The 23,525-nt window shown below is 39.6% G+C and overlaps 1 pseudogene; it reads right to left on the bottom strand.

The window, feature by feature from the left end:
• Positions 1-19,275: 19,275 nt before the first annotated feature.
• On the bottom strand, positions 19,276-23,095 carry LOC101017769 (annotated as a pseudogene).
• Positions 23,096-23,525: the final 430 nt, after the last annotated feature.

The raw sequence follows: 23,525 nt of genomic DNA on the forward strand, positions 1-23,525 counted from the left end.
CAGAAGTATGTGTGGTAACCTGGGACTTTCAACTGGTAGTTGGGGCAGTGTTGTGGGACTGAGCCCTCAACAGGTGAGGCCTGCACTAACTCCAGGTAGCTTGTATCAGAATTAAATGGAATTGTTGGACACCTAGTTGGAGAACTGGTTGTTGGTGGTGTGTAAAAAATCCACACACTGGTGTTTGAAGTGATGTGAGTAAAAACAGTGCTGAGAGTCCTCTGGGAAATTTTCCTATAGTGGGCCCTGGATCCCATAAAACTGTCATATAACTATTTATCCTTCTCAGGGGAAGCATATGGGATTAACAGACTGTGACAGTGGTCTTTTACTTTTCCATAATATTTTAACTTTTATCTGTTAAAACACATCCAAGGCCAAAGAAAGCAACTTTTCTTCCCCCCTCAAAACAAACCAGATGCTTTAATGGCCTGCCTCCAGGGCCCACGGGCTCATCACAAACCCCTAAATAAGGCCCAGAGCTTGCCAGCCTCTGGTTCAGCCCAGCACCCCACAGGCAGGTGGCCCACAGCAGGCCTGGCTGGTGGGTTCTGGCTTGGGGAGTACCAGGATTCCCAGTCCAGATCTTCAGAGACCTTCCAGGACTAAGCTGTCACTCAGCCTGCCTGCACCAGTCCCTGAGTTCCAGCCGCTGCTTGGCTTCCAGAAAACATGTTTCCCAGCATAATGCCTGGGGTGGGAGAGGCAGCTCAGGGAAGCCACTGAGGACAGGTCTGGGGCGTCCTGGGGTGGGAGCAGCAGGCCCAGAACAAGGATGCCAGCCCCAGGTGGCATCGCTGCACCAATAGTGGGGATTGGGAGTGGGCAGCACAGGCCCCCTCAGGGAGCTCCAGGCTTGGGGGTTGGGCCAGCCCAATCCCAAATACTGATGAGGAGGTAACTCTAGAAAATGTGAGCCACATCCACTGTACAATGTACCACTCTAAGACAGCCAAGTCCTAGGACACATGAAGACTTTCTACAGGAAGGCTCTCAGCCTCTGATTCCAGGCCCTGTCCCAGGGAGGAAGCAGAGACCAAACCTTAACGGGATATGTGTCAGGCAGCATCTCCACAACAACCCTGTGAGGTAGGTTGCGTTGTTCTATTGTACAGATGGAGGATGAGGGCTCAGCAGAGGTGAAGAGTCTTGCCCAGGTCATGCAGCAAGGAACGCCAGCCAGGATGCAAGTCCAGATCTGTCAGGTTCCGAAGCCCACGTGTTTTCTCTAGGGAAGACATAGGAAGTGGTCCTATCCAATAAAGACCCTCAGGTTAAAAGCTCAGGGGCTCTCAGCCCACCCTGGACGGGTCAAAAGCTGAAACCCCTCCAGGGGAGTAGCCCCAGCACCAGCATCTACTTCTGGCCCTGGGGCAGCCAGGCAGGCAGGAGGGAGGGTTAAGAGTGATCACTACCCACAAAGCACCAGCGACCAGTGCTACAGGTGATGGCTCTGGCTGCCCAGAAGCTGTGGGCGGGGCAAGGGTCAGTCTGGTCCTGAGGCCCTGTGGCCCCAGGTGGGCAGAGCCAGGCCATTGAGCCAGGCAGTCTCTAGCAGGCTGCAGAAGTGGGCCTTCAGTGTGGGGCCAGATGGGTTGGAACTGGCAGCAGGGGTAGGTGGGGCACCACAGGACTCTTCCCCAGCAGCTGCTTTTGCTCAAAGAAAGCAACTTATTTGATCTAACACTTGACCTTTTTAGCTCAGTGCTTCACCTGGGGAGATGGGAATGAGGGAATTAATACCTTTTTATTAGGGAAAATGTCAAACACACACAAAGCAGAGAGAATGGTATAATAAGCGTCCACGCACCTATCACTCAGTTTCAACAGTGAGCAACATTCTGTTGCTCTTATTTATACTCTATCCTCCCTACCACTTTTTGTTCATTTGCTAGAGTATTTTAAAGCAATCAAGGATAAAATATCCTTTTACTTGTGAATTTTTCAAGAAAAATCTCTAACATAGACAAATTGTATAACCATAACACAAACACAATTTTATGACCATACCCAGAAAACTTAACAATAATTCCTTGTGAACACAAAATATCTGAGACAGGTCTCAGTCAATTTAAGAAGTTTACTTTGCCAAAGTTAAGGATGCACGCCTGTGACCCAGCCTCAGGAGGTCCTGATGGCATGCGCCCAATGTGGTTGGAGCATAGCCTGCTTTTACACATTTTAGGGAGACATGAGATATCAATCCATATGTGTAAGTTGTACATTGGTTCAGTCTGGAAATGCGGGGACAACTTGAAACGGGGAGGGGGTTTCAGTTTCCAGGTCATAGGTAGGTGAGAGACTAACAGGTTGCATTCTTTTGAGTTTCTGATTAGCATTTCCAAAAGAGACAGTCAGATGTGCATTTATCTCAGTGAGCAGAGGGATGACCTTGAATAGAATTGGAGGCAGGTTTGCCCTAAGCAGCTCCCAGCTTGACCTTTCCCTTTAGCATAGTGATTTGGGGATCCCAAGTTTATTTTCCCTTCATATTTCCCCTTTTCTTTTTGAAATCTTTCAGAGAAAGCATTTTAGAAGAAAATGAGTCTCTGGTCTCAGGTTTCCTGTGATTTCTCATTGTTAGGATGGTTTTCTTACTAGACAGGTAGGTCCCATGTTATTAGGAAAGTTCATTTTTAGCAGGAGTTTCATATCCTAGGAAGAGAAAATAGAGGGAGGAAGGGAGAAAACAACAACAAACAAAAAAGAATCCACACATCAGCAGGCAGGTGTGAAAGTGGCTTATGTATGTAAATAGGTTGCTGTTATTTGCTTTCGAAATTCGTTGTCTAGCTTCAGTTTGCAGGGCTTTAAAAAAGCACAGCTTAGTTTTCAGTGATTTCAAATTAGGAAATATGGGGCAGGGGAAAAGAAAAGAAAGAAGGCAAACAATTGAAAACATTATTTTGGAGACTGGTAGCCAGGAAAAAATAGAATTCGGTTCAAACTGTAGAAAATAATAAAAATGTAAAAAAATTAGGCAAGACTAGAATCTAATAACAGGTGTACTATAGTTTTTGAAACATTTTTCTTTCTCCAGTTTTCAATTTTTACTAAAGACCAATCATGGTAGGACCAATTTGCTTTACTATATGTGGCCCGATTATACAAAAGTGGAGCAAGAGTAATTATTTTTCACATAGGCTTTTTAAATTGGCTTTAATGGAACTTTGTTCCATAGAAGGAATTTCAGATAAGACTTTTTTAAAGCTGAGCCTAGTCATGGCTTTATACCATCAAATATCTACGAGTTGGGTAACTTCCTCTCCTCTTGAGGCCTCAGAATAACTTGGGGCTTCTGGACCCATCAGAAAGTGACATTCTTTACTTACCACAGGTCAGGAATGCTGTATAGGGGCTGTGTAAATAAGGTATGAGGCCAGTTTTCTCAAGGTGCTTTTATTGGCTTTATAAGTCAAGTTTAATTCTTTAAAGGAAAGCATATCATTCCAGTCAAAGCCTTGGTAAAATAAACTGTTTCTCCATGTATGTCCTGTTATAAAACAAAACAAAATAAAACAAAACAAAACAGATTCTTATTGCACTTATGCAAATAACTGTATTGTCATAAGAATACTCACAGTTTCCAAATTCTGAAGAAATCAGATAAACAAATAGGCTCCAAATTTTGTTTACAGAAGTGTGTTTAAGAAAACTTTTCTTGACTCTGAAAAACGAAACAAAGGATCAGCAACGTTTTAAGCAGAGTCAAAAAGGATTACTTCAGTCTTCTACTAGTTCAGTCCATGCAGTTAACTCCTGTTCTGTTTGGTGTTCATGAATATTTCAGCTCTCCATGAGAGTCCTGAAAGTTTTTTTCCTTTGTTCTAATGTCACAGTTTCCAAAGTTGTTAGAAACCTGCATTCAAGAGCACCTATCAAAGTCCTATCACTGATTATAAATCACCTTTTGAAGAGGATCAAAACAAGACAACAATTGTCTATGGATGACAAAAAGTCATAAGACAGCCATTATTAAAACCACAATTGAGCCAGGCGTGGTGGCTCACGCCTGTAATCCCAATACTTTGGGAAGCCGAAGCAGACAGATCACGAGGTCAAGAGATCGAGACCATCCTGGCCAACATGGCAAAATCCTGTCTCTACTAAAAATACAAAATATTAGTCGGGTGTGGTGGCAGATGCCTATAGTCCCAGCTACTCGGGAGGCTAAGGCAGGAGAATTGCTTGAACCTGGGAGGTGGAGGTTGTAGTGAGCTGAGATTGTGCTACTGCACTCCAGCCTGAGTGACAGAGTGAAACTCTGTTTCACAAAAAAAAAACCACACAATTGACTAGGAATTTTGGTTACTTCTATAGCATTCAACAATTTTACATAACAATTATAATTATTAATAATAACATACACTAAGTCATCAGAATTATAGGAGTTTCCCATAGTCTTGGAACACATACCAATAACATTTATACAAATATAGTCCAAAGAAAACTAAACAGCATTTCATATTTGACAATGCTTCTTGTATGATTTTTATACTAAATAAGCTGAATATGTCTCTTTTGGACTTCAGGGGACTGATATAAAAAAATTAATGAGAACTCAAGTTAGAATTTGACTTTGCAAAGTTGATCAAATATAAAAAATTTAAAATGCTTCTTATAACAACATAGTATCACAGGCCATTATAAAATAAGTCATTCATTTAACCAAATGGATAACTCAAAGATTTTTTTAAAAAGGTGAAAACCGGCCAGGCGCGATGGCTCATGCCTGTAATCCTGGCACTTTGGGAGGCCGAGGCAGGTGGATCATGAGGTCAGGAGTTCAAGACCAGCCTGGCCAACATGGTGAAACCCCATCTCTACTAAAAATACAAGAAAACGGCCGGGCGCAGTGGCTCAAGCCTGTAATCCCAGCACTTTGGGAGGCCGAGACGGGCGGATCACGAGGTCAGGAGATCGAGACCATCCTGGCTAACACGGTGAAACCCCGTCTCTACTAAAAATACAAGAAAATTAGCCGGGCGAGGTGGTGGGCGCCTGTAGTCCCAGCTACTTGGGAGGCTGAGGCAGGAGAATGGCGTGAACCCGGGGGGGCGGAGCTTGCAGTGAGCCGAGATCGCGCCACTGCACTCCAGCCTGGGGCACAGAGCAAGACTCCGTCTCAAAAAAAAAAAAAAAAAATACAAGAAAACAATTAGCTGGGCGTGGTGGCACGTGCCTGTAATCCCAGCTACTCGGGAGGCTGAGGCAGAGGATTGCTTAAACCTGGAGGGGCAGAGGTTGCAGTGAGCTAAGATTGCTCCAGCCTGGGCGACAGAGTGAGACTCCATCTCAAAAAAAAAAAAAAAAGGTGAAAACCATTATTCTTTAAGAGAGGAGACTTGATTTCCCTAACAATAAGCCTAATAAAAACAGCATGAGGCTGATTACATTTGTTTTTCAAAATTTTATAAACAACCTATACAATTTTAATTATCTTGACCATAAGATATAATTTCCATAAGCCTTTTTTAACTTATATAATTTTTATTAAGGAATGGGTTGATGCTCTAGGAAACTTTGTTTATCTGACACAGGGGCTCATATACTGGTCACCTGAGGTTGGGAGTTTGAGACCAGACTGACCAACATGGAGAAGCCCTGTCTCTACTAAAAATACAAAATTAGCTGGGCATGGTGGCATATGCCTGTAATCCCAGCTACTAGGGAGGCTGAGGTAGGAGAATCGCTTGAATCTGGGAGGCGGAGGTCGCGGTGAACCGAGATCATGTCATTGCATTCCAGCCTAGGCAACAGAAGCGAAACTCCATCTAAAAAAAATAAAAATTAAAATTAAAAAAGTACATACAGAAAGATATACTGATGTAATAACCTTAATTAAAATTTTTTTAATCTCAGTTTTCTTCCTAAGCAAACCAAAACTTTATAGTAATGGTATAGGAATTGTTTTGATAAAAATATAAAATCTGTTGGGTCAGTTACCAAAATGCAAAAGAAAAGACCTTCTGCAGTGCACAAAATATTACATTGAAAGAAAACATTTCCTTTAGACCTTTAAGAAAACATTTTTAGCATCAGACACAACAAACAGAACCCAAGGCAAAAACTACTTATATGATCTGAAAATGAGTTGAAGGAGAACATTATTATTTTGCATCTTTTAAAAGGGGAGAGGAAACCAAAAATGGTGAGATGCAATAAAAGTTGAACTTCGGGTTAAAAAAATTAAAATCTCATATAATTTATTAAGAGTAAATGAATCCCTAAAGAAAATTTCATTGTTCTAAACAATTCTTTAGTGTATACATGTTTCTTTTTTTAACATCAAGACCCCACTTCTAGAAAAACTATTATACATAATTTGTTTAATTATAGACAACTTGATACAAATCATTTATGACATACTTGTACTTCCTGTTTTATCCTAAACATCTTTCTTTCTTAAATAACCAGTTATTTTATTTTAGGACAAAAATTTACCATACAATATTCTTTCCCATAGACAATTATTTTTCTTTTGACATTTCTTGCCCAAAATACTTCTTGAGGTTTATAACTTTTTTTACATTGTTCTTATTCACTGATTGCCTTTACCTAATTTCTTAAATAACTCTTAAATACTCTTTGAATTAGATAAAAATTATTTTCCTTTGAATAAGAGCACCTTTCTTTTTTTTTAGAAAAATGTTTTCCTATAATTTTAAAAAATTTGGAAATGGCCCAAACATTTAATGAATATCTATTATTTAGCTTAATATAACTTTAGACTTTAAATTATATGACAAGATTATCTACAAGCATTTATTCCATTTACCTAAGTAATTTTAAAAAAATAGTTTACTCAGATTACTTACTAAAACTGTTATAATTTAAAGTTATTTCCTTGTTAACCATTTTTATGACCTGTGCATTTCAGGTTTTCATAAGTAAGAAACTTAAGGTTAAATAGATGGGTTTGTTTTTTTGCCAATAATTCAGGATTTAGCTGTTTTCATTAACCAAACAATATTAACTATGTTATTTATTACATTGACCATAAACAAAGAAAACTCTCTTTTCAGCTGCATTCACAGCTTTATAACCCTCATGCCAAATTTTGACATCTAGCAGAGATAAATAATGTATGTTGACAATTCCGAAGCCATTTCTAATTCTATTTCACCAAAAATTTTAAAACCAATTTATTTATTAAAGTTTACTTAAGTCATGTGAACTTGAAAAAGTATTTGGCTTAAAGTCTGTTTTTTTTGATAAAGTATTTGATTTAAGTGCTTTTTTAAGTCAATTAATTAGAACTCTTTTATACATTGTTAGTACTAAAATATCATATGCATGACACATACATACATAGATATATTAGACACTAGATAGAAGTCGATCTTACAGATTCATAAGTCCTCTATTTTTTTTCTCCTATTTTAGACTTTCAATTTCTTGATAACCTATTTTATTACCCTAGGCAATCGTCCCCTAGATAGCCCTAAATTTGCATATTAAAGGAACTCCTAGGTTAAAAAAAAAATCAGATAGCAAAATTTACATCTCCAAGTAGAGAGAGAGAATCTGGTGGTGGTAGAGGGAGATTAAAGATGGATACCAAATCAAACATAAAATTATAGAAATGTATCATAGGATTGTATAAGGAGACCAATTTTATTTAGATAGGAACTACTGATATTTAAGTGGATCCCAGAGCTCTGGGCAGAGCCCACACTGAATTCTGGGTCTCCAAAAAGAAATAATTAGCATGAAGCTAGACTATAGGATGCTTTTACCGTGCACTTAAAAACAAACAAAAAAATTTTTTTAAATGAAGACACTTCTAAGTGTCTAAATTACACTCTTCGTTGGCTGGGCATGGTGGCTCGCACCTGTAATCCCAGCACTTTGGGAGGCTGAGGTGGGCAGATCACCTGAAATCAGGAGTTTGAGACCAGCCTGGCTATCATGGTAAAACCCTGTCTCTACTAAAAATACAAAAATTAGCTGGGTGTGGTGGCATGCTTCTATAATCCCAGCTACTCGGGAGGCTGAAGCATGAGAATCACTTGAACCTGGGAGGCGGAGGTTGCAGTGAGCTGAGATCACACCACCGCACTCCAGCCTGGGTGACAGAGTGAGACTTGGTCTCAAATAAGTAAATGAATAAATAATAAGTAAGTAAATTACACTCTTCCATAAAAACCCAAGAATAGCCTCTGCTGTAATAACTATTTTAGTAAAAAAAAAAAAAAAAGCAGGCAGTTTAAGACCTGAGACAAACTTGTCTGTTTACATTCTTGGGGTTCCATAAGAAAAAACAGAGGTAACTCCCCAAAAGAAAGTCTGGTCCTTCTCCATTTTCTTTAAGGAATCCCAGGCTATTATAAACTATTTTAGTTTCCTCATGCAGCAGAAGGTGGCAAGAGGAAGTAGAGACAGCAGAAGTAGATGAAGGAAACAGAAGTCAGTCAACTGAGAAGAAAAAAACTTTTTTTTTTTTTTGAGATGGAAAGCGATCTCAGCTCACTGCAATCTCTGCCTCCTGGGTTCAAACAATTCCCTTGCCTCAGCCTCCCGAGTAGCTGGGATTGCAGGCACACACCACCATGCCCGGCTAATTTTTTTTGTATTTTTAGTAGAGACGGAGTTTCACCATGTTCGCCAGGCTGGTCTCGAACTCCTGACTTCAGGTGATCTGCCTGCCTGGGACTCCCAAAGTGCTGGGATTACAGGCGTGAGCACCCAACCTGAAAAAAACACTTTTGCTCAAGAAAAAGACAAGGTCGTAGGAGATAAAGAAAATAAAAAGCCTTTTAATACAAACACACATATTGAATGTTAGCTTTTAATTAAGCTGACTTTTGAGCTCCTTTAAAAAGTCTTTTTAAATCTCGTTACCATATTTTATCTAGGACAAATTGCTGATATTTCAGAAGTAACAAGTATCAAACCAGAAAGCACATAATTAGGAACCAAACCTAGGCTGTTGTGGTGAAAAGGAAAACAAAAGAAGGCTGGACCACAGTGAGGGCACTGCACCCTGGGGCAACCGCCATGCTCTTTGTTTGGTGTGGCTGGTAAAAAGGTGGCTTTGTTATGTAAATAAAGCCCCTTAAAGCAGTCAAAATAAAAAATCTTTCCTTTTTTTTCCCCTTTTGCTGGCTGTTTTTCTCTACCCCCCACCTTCTTTTTTTTGGCAAGAATTTAGCCACTTCAGGGGACTTGTTCCCCGTAATCTGGAACTTTTCTTCAGATTTGATCAATTTGAATAAAGTTGGTCAAACCCAATGGGAAAAAGACGGAAACAATAACAAAAACAGAAATAAACAACAGCAACAACAAAGCAGTTAAGCAAAACAAACAGAGGATTACTGCAAAGGATTACCGAGTACTCTAATGATAATGGGAAATGAAGACCAGCTGGTTGTTAATCTTCATTTCAGCCTAGACAAAACCCTAATTCAGGAAAAAAACTCAAACCCACTGTCACGCGCGTCCGTGTGAAGAGACCACCAAACAGGCCTTGTGTGAGCAATAAAGCTTTTTAATCACCTCAGCCCACCTGCAAACAGGTGATTAAAAAGCTTTAATGCTCACACAAAGCCTGTTTGGTGGCCTCTTCACACGGGCGCCTGTGACACCCACCTTCCCTGTTGGAAGCGAGCTCAAACTCCAGAAAGGAGTTACCTGCCTTCCCTGTTGGAAGCAAGTAAAAATCCAGAAAAGGGAGTGTACAGCGAAATAAACTTCAGCTGTTTGGGATTCTCTGGAGGGCAGGGAGCTTCCAGGCCTCAGCAAATTGTCCTACAGGTTGGAGCCATAAAGATACAGCTCAGGCTGTTACCAAGCACCGGCAGGAGAATTCTCAAAGGTCAGGGCCACCTCCACTCGGGGCCCCTTGTGGTTGCCAAATGTGAACACAAAATATCTGAGACAGGTCCTAGTCAATTTAAGAAGGTTATTTTGCCAAAGTTAAGAAGGCACACCCATGACACAGTCTCAGGAGGTCCTGATGACATGTGCCTAAGGTGGTCAGGACGCAGCTTGGTTTTATACTTTAGGGAGACATGAGACATCAATCAATATATGTAAGTTGCATATTGGTTCAGTCTGGAAAGGTGGGACAACTCAAAGAGGGGAGGAGGGGAGGGGGTTTCCAGGCCATAAGTAGGTGAGAGACACAGTTACATTCTTTTGAGTTTCTGATTAACCTCTCCACAGTAGGCAATCAGATATGCATTTATCTCAGTGAGCAGAGGGATGACTGAATAGAATGGGAGGCAGGTTTGTCCTAAGCAGTCCCCAGCATGACTTTTCCCTTTAGCATAGTGATTTTGGGATCCAAGATTTACTTTCCTTTCACATCCCTAGTATAATGACCGGTCCGTGTTCAATTTCCCTAATTGTCCCTAAATGTCTTTTGAAAGTGGTTTATTTAAATCAGGACTTAAACAAGACTACATATTTCATTCGATTGATAAGTCTCTTATCTCTCTCTCTCTCTCTCTGTCTTTCTCTGTCTCTCTCTCTCTCAAGTTAAATACAGGCTTTTCTATTGAAATAATTAATATTTTTCCTAGTTTCTAAAACAGAAATCAGATTTCTTTTCTTTTCTTTTTTTTTTTGAGAGGCAGTCTTGGTCTATCGCCCAGGCTGGAGTGCAGTGATGTGATCTCAGCTCACTGCAACCTCCACCTCCCAGGTTCAAGAGATTCTCCTGTCTCAGCCTCCCAAGTAGCTGGGAATACAGGCATGCGCCACTGCGTCCAGCTAATTTTTGTATTTTCAGTAGAGACCGGGTTTCACCATGTTGGCCATACTGGTCTCGAACTACTGACCTCAAGTGATCTGCCTGCCTCGGCCTCCCAAAGTGCTGGGATTACAGGCATGAGCCACCGCACCCATCCCAGAAATCAGATTTCTAAACAGAAGAAAAGGCCTTAGCCAAAGAGGTGCAGATTAAACATTCAGATTGGGCTAAAAAAACTGACAAATTCAGTAAATTAACTTGAATAAATTGAACACACATTCAGAACAGAATTGTGTCTTTTGGTCAGCAACATGTAAACCAAAGGCAAAAGTCTGCCAAGATTAAAGCAGGCTTTCTTCTTTTAAAAAACATATACAGCACAATATGTTTTCTTTTTTCCAAGTTCATTTAGAGTTCACTTTGACATTATTTAATCTAAGTTGGAATGCAAACTTTCTAGTTAAAAAAAATATATATATATAGTATAGAAAGTTCCTTTTTAGTCTTCTTCATACTTTTTAAAAACATTTCCTTTTTGACCTCACATACTTAGTGTAAGAAATTACTGCAATAATCATGTGACTTGAGGTAAAGGTTTGGGTACAAAGCATGCTGATGGTGACAACTCTTGTCGCAGTTTAAATAACAAACAGAGAGGCTTTTTAAAAGAAAAAGATATTTATATGGGACTAGAGTTGTAATAGTAATACATTATAGTATAACTATAAGACACTGTATTGTGTGAAGCCATGTGTATATTTATGGAGGTAAAGGAAGACAAAAATTTTTAAAGAAAAAAATGAGGATTTGTACAATTGTTTTGAAATAATTATCTTTGGCTATAAAGATAAATAACAAGAGTGACACCATTTGCAGTTGTTGGGCAAGTGTCCATGGAGAAGTATTGTTTTTGTGTGTATAAAATTGTGAGTCTGTGTAAGGTTGTAGTTTTTGTAGTGTTTTGTGATAGTTTCTGTTATTAGGCATGCAAGTATGAGAACTCTCACTTTATCACTTAAGTCTTATGGGTTGTTTTCTTTTTTTTGAGTGTCTTGCTCTGTCACCCAGGTTGGAGTGTGGTGGTATGAACCTAGTTCACTGCAGCCTCAACTTTCTGGGCTCAAGTGATCCTCCCACCTCAGCCTCCCAACTGGTTGGGACTACAGGTGCACACCACCACACCTGGCTACTTTTTTTTTTAAATTTTTTGTAGAGACAAGGTCTTGCCATTTTGCCCAAGCTGGTCTTGAACTCCTCAGCTCAAGCAACCTGCCCACCTCAGCCTCCCAAAGTGCTGGAATTAAGGCTGGAGCCACCGCACCCAGTCAATTGGTTATCATTTTAAAAATATTCCTGATTTTATTATGATTTTGACAACTTTTATGTATTTTGATTAAAAAATTTTTTAAATAATTAATTTTTTAAAAAAGGACAAAAAGACAGAGGTCTTGACATGTCGCCCAGACTGGTCTCGAACTCCTGGGCTCAAGCGAGCCACCTGCCTTGGTCTCCCAAAGTACTGGGATTACAGGCATGAGCCACTGCGCCTGGCCCACATCTTTTTTTGAAAGTATTACTAATCAATTACTTTGTAGTTAGGCTCTGATGTCCTTCAGTGTCAGGATTAACCTGTCTTGGTTGTTGGTCTCATCTCTTGTTGCGGGGAATAATTGGCCATTGAGAGTCAGCGTCAAAACGATTTTAGTCACATTTGAGTAACAATGGAGTTTGAAGAAAATGGCCCTTAGGCTGTTTATCTAGTGTGTATTATTTAGTTTGATTTTGTTTGTTTTTCAGTCTTTTGTTCTTATTTTAAAGTTTTGGGGCAGCATTATTTTGTTAAGAGCTGTATTTTTGTGAAAATTTAACAAGCAGTAGTTACAAAGTTTTAAAAGCGAAAATTAGAATAAATTATTAGCAATATGACAATTTTAGTTTGTATAATGGTTTTGGGCCATGAACTGAGACTTAAAGACTACCAACTGAATAAATTAAATGACCATAGGGAATTCAGTTACACTTGTTGTAATTATATGACCTGTTTTGTTAATTTTCTATGAGTGGATCTTAACTTTTTTAGAATAATTTATTTAGGTATAGCATGTAATATTAGTAATAGTATAGACTTTTAAAATTTATTTATTTTAAATTAAAATTAAATTAAATTAAATTTTGAAACAGGATCTTTCTCTGTCACTCAGGCTGGGTCATGCTAACTACGGCCTTGATCTCCCAGGTTCAAGCCATCTTCCCACCTCAACCTTGCGAGTAGCTGGGACTACAGGTGCGTGCCACCACACCTACCTTTTTTGTTCGTTCGTTTGTTTGTTTGTTTGTAGAAATGGAGTCTTCCTATGTTGCCCTGGCTGGTCTTGAGCTGTTGGGCTCAAGCAACCCTCCCAGCTCATCCTTCCAAAGTGCTGGGATTACAGGTGTCAGTCACTGCACCTACCACTCTAGCCTTTTACAATTTTAACTAATGGATATTAAAGGATTCTTTAAAGTTCTTCTTCTTTTTCTTTTCCTTTTTTTTGGTCAAGAGACAGGGTCTTGCTCTGTCATCCAGGCTGGGGTCTAGTGGTGCCATCATAGCTCACTGTAGCCTTGAACTCCTGAGCTCCAGGGATCTTCCCGCCTCAGCCTCCTGAGTAGCTGGAACTACAGGCCTGCACCACGAAGCCTGGCTCATTTTTTTTCTTTTTTGTAGAGACAAGGTTTCATTATGTTGACCAGGCTGGTCTCAAACTCCTGGCCTCAAGTGATCCTCTTACTTTGACCTCCCAAAGCACTAGGATTACTGGCATGAGCCACCACGCCTGGCCTATGTTAGCTTTTATGTTGCTAGTAGAAGTTATTGATTGTGAAATTTTAATTATAACTTTTTGTTCAATGAAAAAGGTAGGCATTAAGAGGGATAAAAGTTTTATTATGATATAGACTCTTGCTTTGATATCTTGGAAAAAGTTGTCTATAACATGAAAACATTAACTTTTTTTTTTTTTTTTTTTTTTTTACCAAGACTTTCTTCCACAAGTAAAAACCATTAACTTTTTCTGGGGGTTGCAGTTTTAATGTCATGACATTGGGTGGTTTGGTGAATGTTTTGTGTGGCATGAGACTTGGTTTTTAAAAGTTATTTCGTTTTCGTTTAGAAACAGAGTATTTTTTGTTTTTCATTGGGGAGTTGTAGCCAAATTTTGGAGGAAATTGGAAAAATTTAAGATTTAGTATAGTGTACAGGTAGAGAAAAGGAATTTGAAAATAATGTAAGGGGTTATAGTCTAACAATAGGTGTTTTACAGATTTTTTAGAAACATAATTTTTTAAAAAGTTGATTACATAGAAATCTCAGATTTGTAAACTTTTTTGAGGCTGGGAAACCAAATCAAAGCAGATTTTAGATTTTTTTAATAGTCTTATGGTTTTTGAGCCTGTAAGAAAGTAACCATTTTTATTTATTTATTGTAAGATTGAGAACTCTTGAAGTTAAACATTTTATGTGCATTTAAAAATATGACAGTTTAGTCAAAATCTTAGCAATATAACTAATATTTTTAATTGTATTTTTTATAGAGTAGATTTTAATTGAATTTGTGTAAATAATTATGTTGTTATAAAAATAATACAAATAGTTTTTGAATTTTTTTTTTTTTTTTTTTGAGACGGAGTCTTGCTCTGTCGCCCAAGCTGGAGTGCAGTGGCGCGATCCTGGCTCACTGCAAGCTCTGCCTCCTGGGTTCACGCCATTCTCCTTCCCCAGCCTCCCGAGTAGCTGGGACTACAGGCGCCCACCACCGCGCCCGGCTCATTTTTTGTATTTTTAGTAGAGACGGGGTTTCACGGTGGTCTCGATCTCCTGACCTTGTGATCCGCCCGCCTCGGCCTCCCAAAGTGCTGGGATTACAGGCGTGAGCCACCGCGCCCGGCCAGTTTTTGAATTTTTTAAGAAATTAAGTAGGAAGAAAAAGCAAATGTTTTTTATCTTTGTTTATAAAAGTATATTTTATTAAATTATTAACATTATTATTTTCGAGACAGGGTCTCACTCTGTCACCAAGGCTGGAGTACAGTGGCACTATCAAGCTCACTGCAGCCTCAATCTCCCAGGCTCAAGCGATCCATCCACCTTAGCCTCCTGAGTAGCTGGGACCACAGGGCACGTGCCACCATGCCTGGCTAGTTTTTTTTTAATTTTTAGTGGAGACGAGGTCTCGCTATTTTGCTCAGGCTATTACTGTAAACTATAGATAGCATATGAGAGAAAATTTTCTTTATTTTTATTTTTTATTTTATAGAAATGGGGTCTTACTTTGCTGCCCAGGCTGGAGTGCAGTGATGCATTCATAGCTCCATTGCAGCCTCTGAACTCCTAAACTCAAGCAATCCTCCTGCCTCAGCCTCCCAAGTGGGGACTACAGGCATACGCCACCACACTTGACACATTTAAAAAAATTTGTTGTAGACATGGGGGTCTCACTTTGTCACCTAGGCTGGTGGTCTTGAACACCTGGCTTCAAGTGACACTCCTGCCTTGACCTCCCAAAATGTTGGGATTACAGGTGTGAGCCACCATGTCCAGTTGAAAATTGTTTAATGGAAAAAGAAACAGTACTTAAAGCACTACTTAAAGAAGTAACAGTATTTTATTTTATAATTGTTTAAAAAGTGATAGAGACAAGGTCTCATTATGTTGCCCAGGCAGGTCTCCAACTCCCAGGCTCAAGCAGTTCTCCCACCTTGGCTTTCCAAAGTGCTAGAATTATAGGGATGGGCCACCATGCTCAGTAAGAACTAACAGTATCTTAAATAACAGTTATAAAACATTGCTTTTATTTTTTTAATTAGTTAACCTTTTGTTTTGTTTGATCTTGTTTAGTAGTTTTTATGAACCTATTAGTTTTTTTGTTTTTTTTTTGTTTTTTTGGTTTTTTTTTTTTTTGAGATGGAGTCTCGCTCTGTCGCCCAGGCTGGAGTGCAGTGGCCGGATCTCAGCTCACTGCAAGCTCCGCCTCCCGGGTTTACGCCATTCTCCTGCCTCAGCCTCCCAAGTAGCTGGGACTACAGGCGCCCGCCACCTCGCCCGGCTAGTTTTTTGTATGTTTTAGTAGAGACGGGGTTTCACCATGTTAGCCAGGATGGTCTCGATCTCCTGACCTCGTGATCCGCCCGTCTCGGCCTCCCAAAGTGCTGGGATTACAGGCTTGAGCCACCGCGCCCGGCCATGAACCTATTAGTTTTTTATTAGAGTTTTAATAATTTTCATTTAGTTGATTGATTTTAAAGTTATCAGAAATGCGTGTCTAAGAGTATTTGCTAGAGGCCTTTTTAGTGAAAAGTAATCTTATAGCTGATGGCAAATGTTTTTAGGAAAGAATTTAAAATAATATCTGTGGATTAAAAAAAGTCTTATAATAGCCATGGTTAAAATTTGATGAGAGTTTTTTCTTGCCCGAAACCATACAATTGCAGGAAAATTAAACAACCTGCTCCTGAATGGTTTTTGGGTAAACAATGACATTATCACAGAAATCAAGAAATTCTTTGAAACTAATGAGAACAAGGATACAACAAAGCAGAATTTCTGGGACACAGCTAAAGCAATGTTAAAAGGAAAGCTTATAGTTCTAAATGCCCAGATCAAAAAGTTATAAAGATCTCAAATTACCAACCTAACATTACACACAGAGGAACTAGAAAAATAGGAGCAAACCAACCCCAAAGTCAGCAGAAGACAAGAAATAAGCAAAATCAGAGCTGGACTGAATGAAATTGAGATGCAAAAAATAAAATAAAATAAAAATAAATGAATCCAGAAGTTTGTTATTGGAAAGAATAGTAAGATTAATAGATCATGAGCTAGACTAATAAAGAGAAAAAGAGAGAAGACCCAAATAAACATAATTAGAAATGACAAAGGGGACATTGCTACTGACCTCACAAAAATACAAAAAACTATCAGACACTATTATGGACACCTCTATTCACACAAACTAGAAAACCTACAAGAAATAAAAAAATTCCTGGAAACATACAACCTCCCAGGATTGAACTAGGAAGAAACAGAAACCCTGAACATGCCAGTAATGAGTTCTGAAATTAAGTAATAAAAAGCCTACCAAGTGGAAAAAGTCCAGGACCAGATATATTCATGACTGAATTCTACTGGATGTATAAAGAAGAACTGGTACCATTCCTATCAAAAGTTTCCCAAAAAATTGAGGAGACGGGACTTCTCCCTAACTCATTCTATGAGACCAACATCATTCTTTTTTTTTTTTTTCTTTCTTTTTTGAGAAAGAGTTGCTCTTGTAGCCCAGGCTGGAGTATGGTGGCACAATTTTGGCTCATTGCAACCTCCGCCTCCTGGGTTCAAGCAATTCTCCTGCATTAGCCTCCTGAGTAACTGGGATTACAGGTGTGCACCACCACACCTGGTTAATTTTTGTATTTTTACAGAGTTGGGGGGTTTCACAACGTTGGTCAGGCTGGTCTCGAACTCCTGACCTCAGGCGATCCACCTACCTCGCTCTCCCAAAGTACTGGGATTACAGGCATGAGTCACCTCACCTGGCCACTGGTAGTAATTTTATTAAGTGTAAATTAATATTTTAAGAAAATCTTATTGTTTTAACATAGGGGACCAATTTTTTTTTGTTTTGTATTAATGTAGTTTTAGCATTGAAGTTTAATTTTTAGAGAGATAAATAATTTTTTTAATTAGTCAATTTGATTATGCACAAACTTTTAAAATAAAATTTTAAAATGAACCTTATTGTGACTTTCTTAGATCATTGATGACATGTTTGGACTTTTTGTCTTGCTTTATTTATGGTTGATCGTTGAACAACAGAGGTTTGAACTGTGCAAATCTACTTACATATTAATTTTTTTCAACCAAACATGGATCAAAACTGCAGTATTAATGGGATATGAACCCCTTGTATATGGAGAGCCAACTTATTGTATATGCAGGTTCTGCAGGGCAGACTGAGGGACTTGAATATGCATCGATTTTGGTATACATGGGGGTCCTAGAACCAATCTCCCTGTGTACACCAAGGGATGACTCTGTCTGTGTGTGTGTGTATTTTTATTATTATTATTATTTTTATTTTTTTGAGATGGAGTCTCGCTCTGTCGCCCAGCCCGGAGTGCAATGGCACTATCTCCGCTCACTGCAACCTCTGCCTCCCGGGTTCAAGCAATTCTCCTGCCTCAGCTTCCCGAGTAGCTGGGATTACAGGCGCCTGCCACCATGCCTGGCTAATTTTTGTATTTTTAGTAGAGACGGGGTTTCACCATGCTGACCAGGCTGGTCTAGAGCTCCCAACCTCAGGTGATCTGCCCACCTAGGTCTCCCAAAGTGCTGGGATTACAGGCGTGAGCCACCATGCCCGGTCTTTTTTTTTTTTTTTGAGACAGGCTGGAGTGCAGTGGTGTGATGATCTTGGCTCACCACAATCTCTGCCTCCTGGATTCAAGCGACTCTCCTGCCTTAGCCATATAATTTTTTGTATTTTTAGTAGAGATGGGGTTTCACCATGTTGGCCAGGCTGGTCTGGAACACCTGGCCTCAAGTGATTTGCCTACCTTGGCCTCCCAAAGTGCTGGGATTACACGTGTGAGCCACGGTGCCCGGCCACCTGTATATATATATATATTTTAATAACTAGTTATTTTAGGACAAAAATATAGTGTATACAATTTTTTTTTCTTTTTATTCAGAGACAGGGTTTCGCTCTATTGCTCAGGCTGGAGTGCAGTGGCATAATCATAGCTCATTGCAGTGTCAATGGCTCAAATAATCCTCCTGCCTCAGCCTCCTGTGTGTCTAGGACTGCAGGTGTGCCCCACCATGCCCGGCTAATTTATTTTTTACTTTTTATTTTTTATGAAGGCAGGGTCTTGCTATGTTGCCTGGGTTGGTCTTGATCTTTTGGCCTCAGGTGATCCTCCTGTCTCAGCCTCCCAAGGTGCTGGGATTACAAGCATGAGCCACCATGTCAGGCTGAGTTTTTTTAATATAAAATACTTTTTTCACTTTTTTTTTTTTTTTTTTTGAGATGGAGTCTTGCTCTGTCGCCCAGGCTGGAGTGCAGTGGTGCGATCTCCGCTCACTGCAAGCTCCGCCTCCTGGGTTCATGCCATTCTCATGCCTCAGCCTCCCAAGTAGCTGGGACTACAGGCACCTGCCACCACACCAGGCTAATTTTTGTATTTTTAGTAGAGACGGGGTTTCACTGTGTCAGCCAAAATGGTCTCGATCTCCTGACCTCGTGATCCACCCGCCTTGGCCTCCCAAAGTGCTGGGATTACAGGTGTGAGCCACCACACCCGGCCAATATAAAATACTTTTAATCTTTTTTAATTAAAAATATATTTTCAAAAATATGTATTTTTTCATATTTACAACTTTTAATATATATTTTCCATTTATTGTTTTTTTAATTTTGCTTCCCATTTTGAAATAACCATTAAGTTAGATTAAAAACATTTTTTAAAATAAAGAGCATATTTTAAAAGTCTTTTTATAATTTTTAAATTAAAAACATTTTATTTGGAAATAAGCTATATATTTAATGAGTACTTATTATTTAATTTAACATAAGGAATTACTTTCTTCCTCTGCTGATGTCAATTTGAATGTTGGCAGTTTCCAAGGAGGAAGTTGAGGGTTTTGGTGAAGACTGTCATCCATCTCCAACGCTAAGCCTAAAATAACTATTTAGGATAGCATCGCAAAAGGAATGCAGGTTGGAGAGAGATTCCAGATGTTCTTGTAACTGAGCTTTAGGAAAGTGCACTTTATGCAGAGGTGCAAGGAAACCAAACACATAGGTAACCACAGTAGAACGCGTATCTCCAAGGAAAAGCTGAGATGTTCACCATCTAACTGCCAGAAGATTTAGGCACGTCTTAGCATCTCTATATCCATGATTCCACTTCTCACAGGCGGTAAAGGAGAGGCTCTCCTCTGGTCAGGAGAATCCGATCAGTGCTCTTGCAGACATTTTTCCAGACAGGATCAAACCCAAGGGAAAAGGAATCAATGAAGCAAACCAACACCATGGCTTTGTCACAGCAAAGTAATTGTTGCTCTCCACCCAGAATGCGTGAAGCGCTAGAGGAGGCAGCTTCTATTCAAAGAGAGCAGTGAAAGCCAGTGTGTCTGCCTTTTGTTTGGCTGGAAATTCACAATAAACATTATATTTCTGTTTTCCTTAAAAGTTGAATATTTTTGCCAGCTAAGAAACAATGTTGTCTTCAGTTGTCAAAATTGATATATCTTCCCTTCAACCTCTCCAGTGGCTATCTATGACATTAACTTTCTTTTCTTTTCTTTTCTTTTTCTTTCTTTCTTTTTTTTTTTTTTTTTGAGGTAGAGTCTCCCTCTTTCACACAGGCTGAAGTGCAGTGTCACGATCGCTGCTCACTGCAACCTCCGCCTCCTGGGCTCAAGGGATCCTCCCACTTCAGCCTCCAGAATAGCTGGGACCATTGGCACACGCCACCACACCTGGCAATTTTTTTGTATTTTTAGTAGAGATGGGGTTTTGCCATGTTGCCCAAGCTAGTTTCAAACTCCTGAGCTCAAGTGATCCACCGTCTGGGCTTCCCAAAGTGCTGGGAGCCACCACGCCTGGCCCAACATTAACTTTCAAGCGTGCACCAGATAATTTGGCATAAGCCATCACCACCACATGCTAGCTGTGTACTGATAGGAGCACCTAGCCGCCTCCCAGCCACTGAGCTCCAAGGAGCCACCATCTTGGCAGGGCTGATGGTTGCTGCTCTTAAGTCTCTTTTAATCAACAGAATGGCTTTTTTTTTCATTCCTTGTGTCATTTAGTTTGTTTTATGCCGTTCATTCATTGAAGAAACTGGGTAATTTGTCACTTGTGATTTCCCACATCCTGGACTTGAATTTGTAACCTTGGGATGTCATTTAATATATTTCTCTATCCTCCGTGTAAACTGATACTATATTTCTCAGAGTTCTCCAAAGAAACAGAAACAATAGAATACATGGAAATATAAGAGGGAATTTATTATGGGAATTGGCTCATGTGATTATGGAGGACAAAAAGTCCCACAATATGCCATCTGCAAGCTGGAGAACCAGGAACGCTGGTGGGTGGTAATTCAGTCTCAGTCTGAATGTCAGAGAACCGGGAGTGGGGAGGTAAGGGGAATGGGGGAGGATGAGTGTCACAGATCACACACATTTCTTTTTCTTATAAATTACCCAGTCTGTGGTATTCTGTTATAGCAACACAAATGGACTAAAATATACTGAAGATCTTGGTTCTTGGTGGCATTTGCTTTATCCCATTACATAAATATAATACTTTTGAGATACCAATCCCAGTATTATTACCAGCAATAGGTCTACTGAATACTGCTTAAGATTTCTTTTTTTTTTCTTTTGAGACGGAGTCTCGCTCTGTCACCCAGGCTGGAGTGCAGTGGCGCGATCTCGACTCACTGCAAGCTCCGCCTCCCAGGTTCATGTCATTCTCCCGCCTCAGCCTCCCGAGTAACTGGGACTACAGGCGCCCGGCACCGCGCCCGGCTAATTTTTTTGTGTTTTTAGTAGAGACAGGGTTTCACCGTGTTAGCCAGGATAGTCTCGATCTCCTGACCTCGTGATCCGCCCGCCTCGGCCTCCCAAAGTGCTGGGATTACAGGCGTGAGCCACCGTGCCTGGCAAGATTTCTTTATATTTGTTTTGTTCAGATATATCTCACTATATATTGTACAGCCTATATACACTGTCCCACTGTACGCTGTACACAATTATACTGTTTCAAAATTAGGTGAAAGAATTCTCTGTGTGGTTATGACACAGCTTGATAGACCAATGGGTTTTCATTCAGTTTTTTGTAAAATTTATTTTTAATTTCGTATATATTTTTATCAAAACTATAAAACAAGGCATGTTAGAAAGTTATAGCTTACATCCCTATCCTTTTTCCAATAGGTAATTATTTCTATTAGTTTTTATTTTAATACCTTTAAATTTTGAAACTGGAAGACAATATATATGCATATGCTTTTATTTTTATTCCATTCATACACAAAAAAATGCAATACTGTTAATACTCTTCTGTATGTTACTTTTTCTCATTTTCATTCTCTAACAATTTATACAGATATTCTTTTTTTTTTTTTTTGAGATGGAGTCTCGCTCTGTTGCCCAGGCTGGAGTGCAAAGGCACTATCTCTACTCACTGCAACCTCCGCCTCCCAGGCTCAAGCAATTCTCCTGCCTCGGCCTCCCAAATAGCTGGAATTACAGGTGCCCATTGTGATGCCTGGCTAATGTTTGTATTTTTAGTAGAGACAGGGTTTCACCATGTTGGCCAGGCTGGTCTCGAACTCCTGACCTCAAATGATCCGCCCACCTCAGCCTCCCAAAGTGCTGGGATTACAGGCGTGAGCCACCGTGCCTGGCCTTATAAAGATATTCTTAATTTTTTTTTTTTTTTAGCAGCTGAATAGTAGTTCAGTGCATGTATGTACCATTCATTGTCTATTCACCCGTTCTCTGCAGACAGAGATGTGGACTGCTTATAGTCTTTCATGATTACAAAATGTGCTGTAATAAATAGCCTTGAGCAGTCATCCTTTTGTGGTTTTGGCATTGTATTCTCAGATGCAGATACTTGGAAGAAGGGTTGCTTGGGCAGAGTAAATACATATGTAATGTTGCTAGATGTTGTAAAATCCCCCGCATAGTTGCACCATTTACATCTCCATCAGCAATACAGGAAAGTACCTATTTCTCCACTGTCCCACCAACTCAGAGTGTCAAGTTTGGGATTTTTGCAAAACTGATAGATGAGCAGTGGTATCTCCGTTTAGTTTTAATGTGCATCTCTTTTGCTATTTCTCTTAATATGAGCAAAGTGAACATCTTTTCATATATTTAAGAGCCATTTTCATTTGTTTTTCTGTAATTTCCCCATTTTTCTAACAGGTTGTCAGAATAGGATTTTACATATTAGGGATGTTGGTATTTTGTGATATAAGTTACAAGTATTTGGTCTCAATTGTTTATTTAACTTTTGACTTTCCATACAGTATTTTGCACATACAATTTTAAGAATATTTAAGTAGACAAAGTTACCCATTTTTCCTTTATTAAATCTGAATATGGAATCACAGTTAGGTAGGAAAGTCCTCGTCATTTCCAGATTGTGAAAAAATTAACCTATAGTTTTCTCTAATTTTTAAATTATATATATTTTTTGACAATGAATACCTAAGAAGTTTTTCTCTAATATTTTATGACTTTACTATTTTTATGTTTAGATATTGACCGATTTAGAATTTATCCTAATATAAGGAATGAAGAATTAATCCAGTTTTACCTTTATCCACATGATTATCGGTCATTTGTGTTAGGTCATTCTTGGATTGCTATAAAGCAATATCTGAGACTGCGTAATTTATTCTTATTTTTATTATTTTTGAGATGGGGTCTTGCTCTATCACCCAGGCTGGAGTGCAGTGGCACGATCTTGGCTCACTGCAACCTCTGCCTCCTGTGCTCAAGCAAATCCTCCCACCTCAGCCTCCCAAGTAGCTGGGATTACAGGCGCCCGCCACCACACCTAGATAATTTTTGTATTTTTTGTAGATAGAGATGGGGTTTCACCATGTTACCCAGGCTGGTCCCGAACTCCTGAGCTTAAGTGATCCACCTGCCTCAGCCTCCCAAAGTGCTGGAATTGCAGGCATGAGCCACAGCGCCTGGCCTCTCATCTGCTAGTTTCTGATGGTTTTTTCACTTCATCCCACGGAGACCAGGAAATAGTCCTGCCGG

This window comes from Papio anubis, chromosome 1 (genome assembly GCF_008728515.1).
Source record: "Papio anubis isolate 15944 chromosome 1, Panubis1.0, whole genome shotgun sequence".
Lineage (NCBI taxonomy): Eukaryota > Metazoa > Chordata > Mammalia > Primates > Cercopithecidae > Papio > Papio anubis.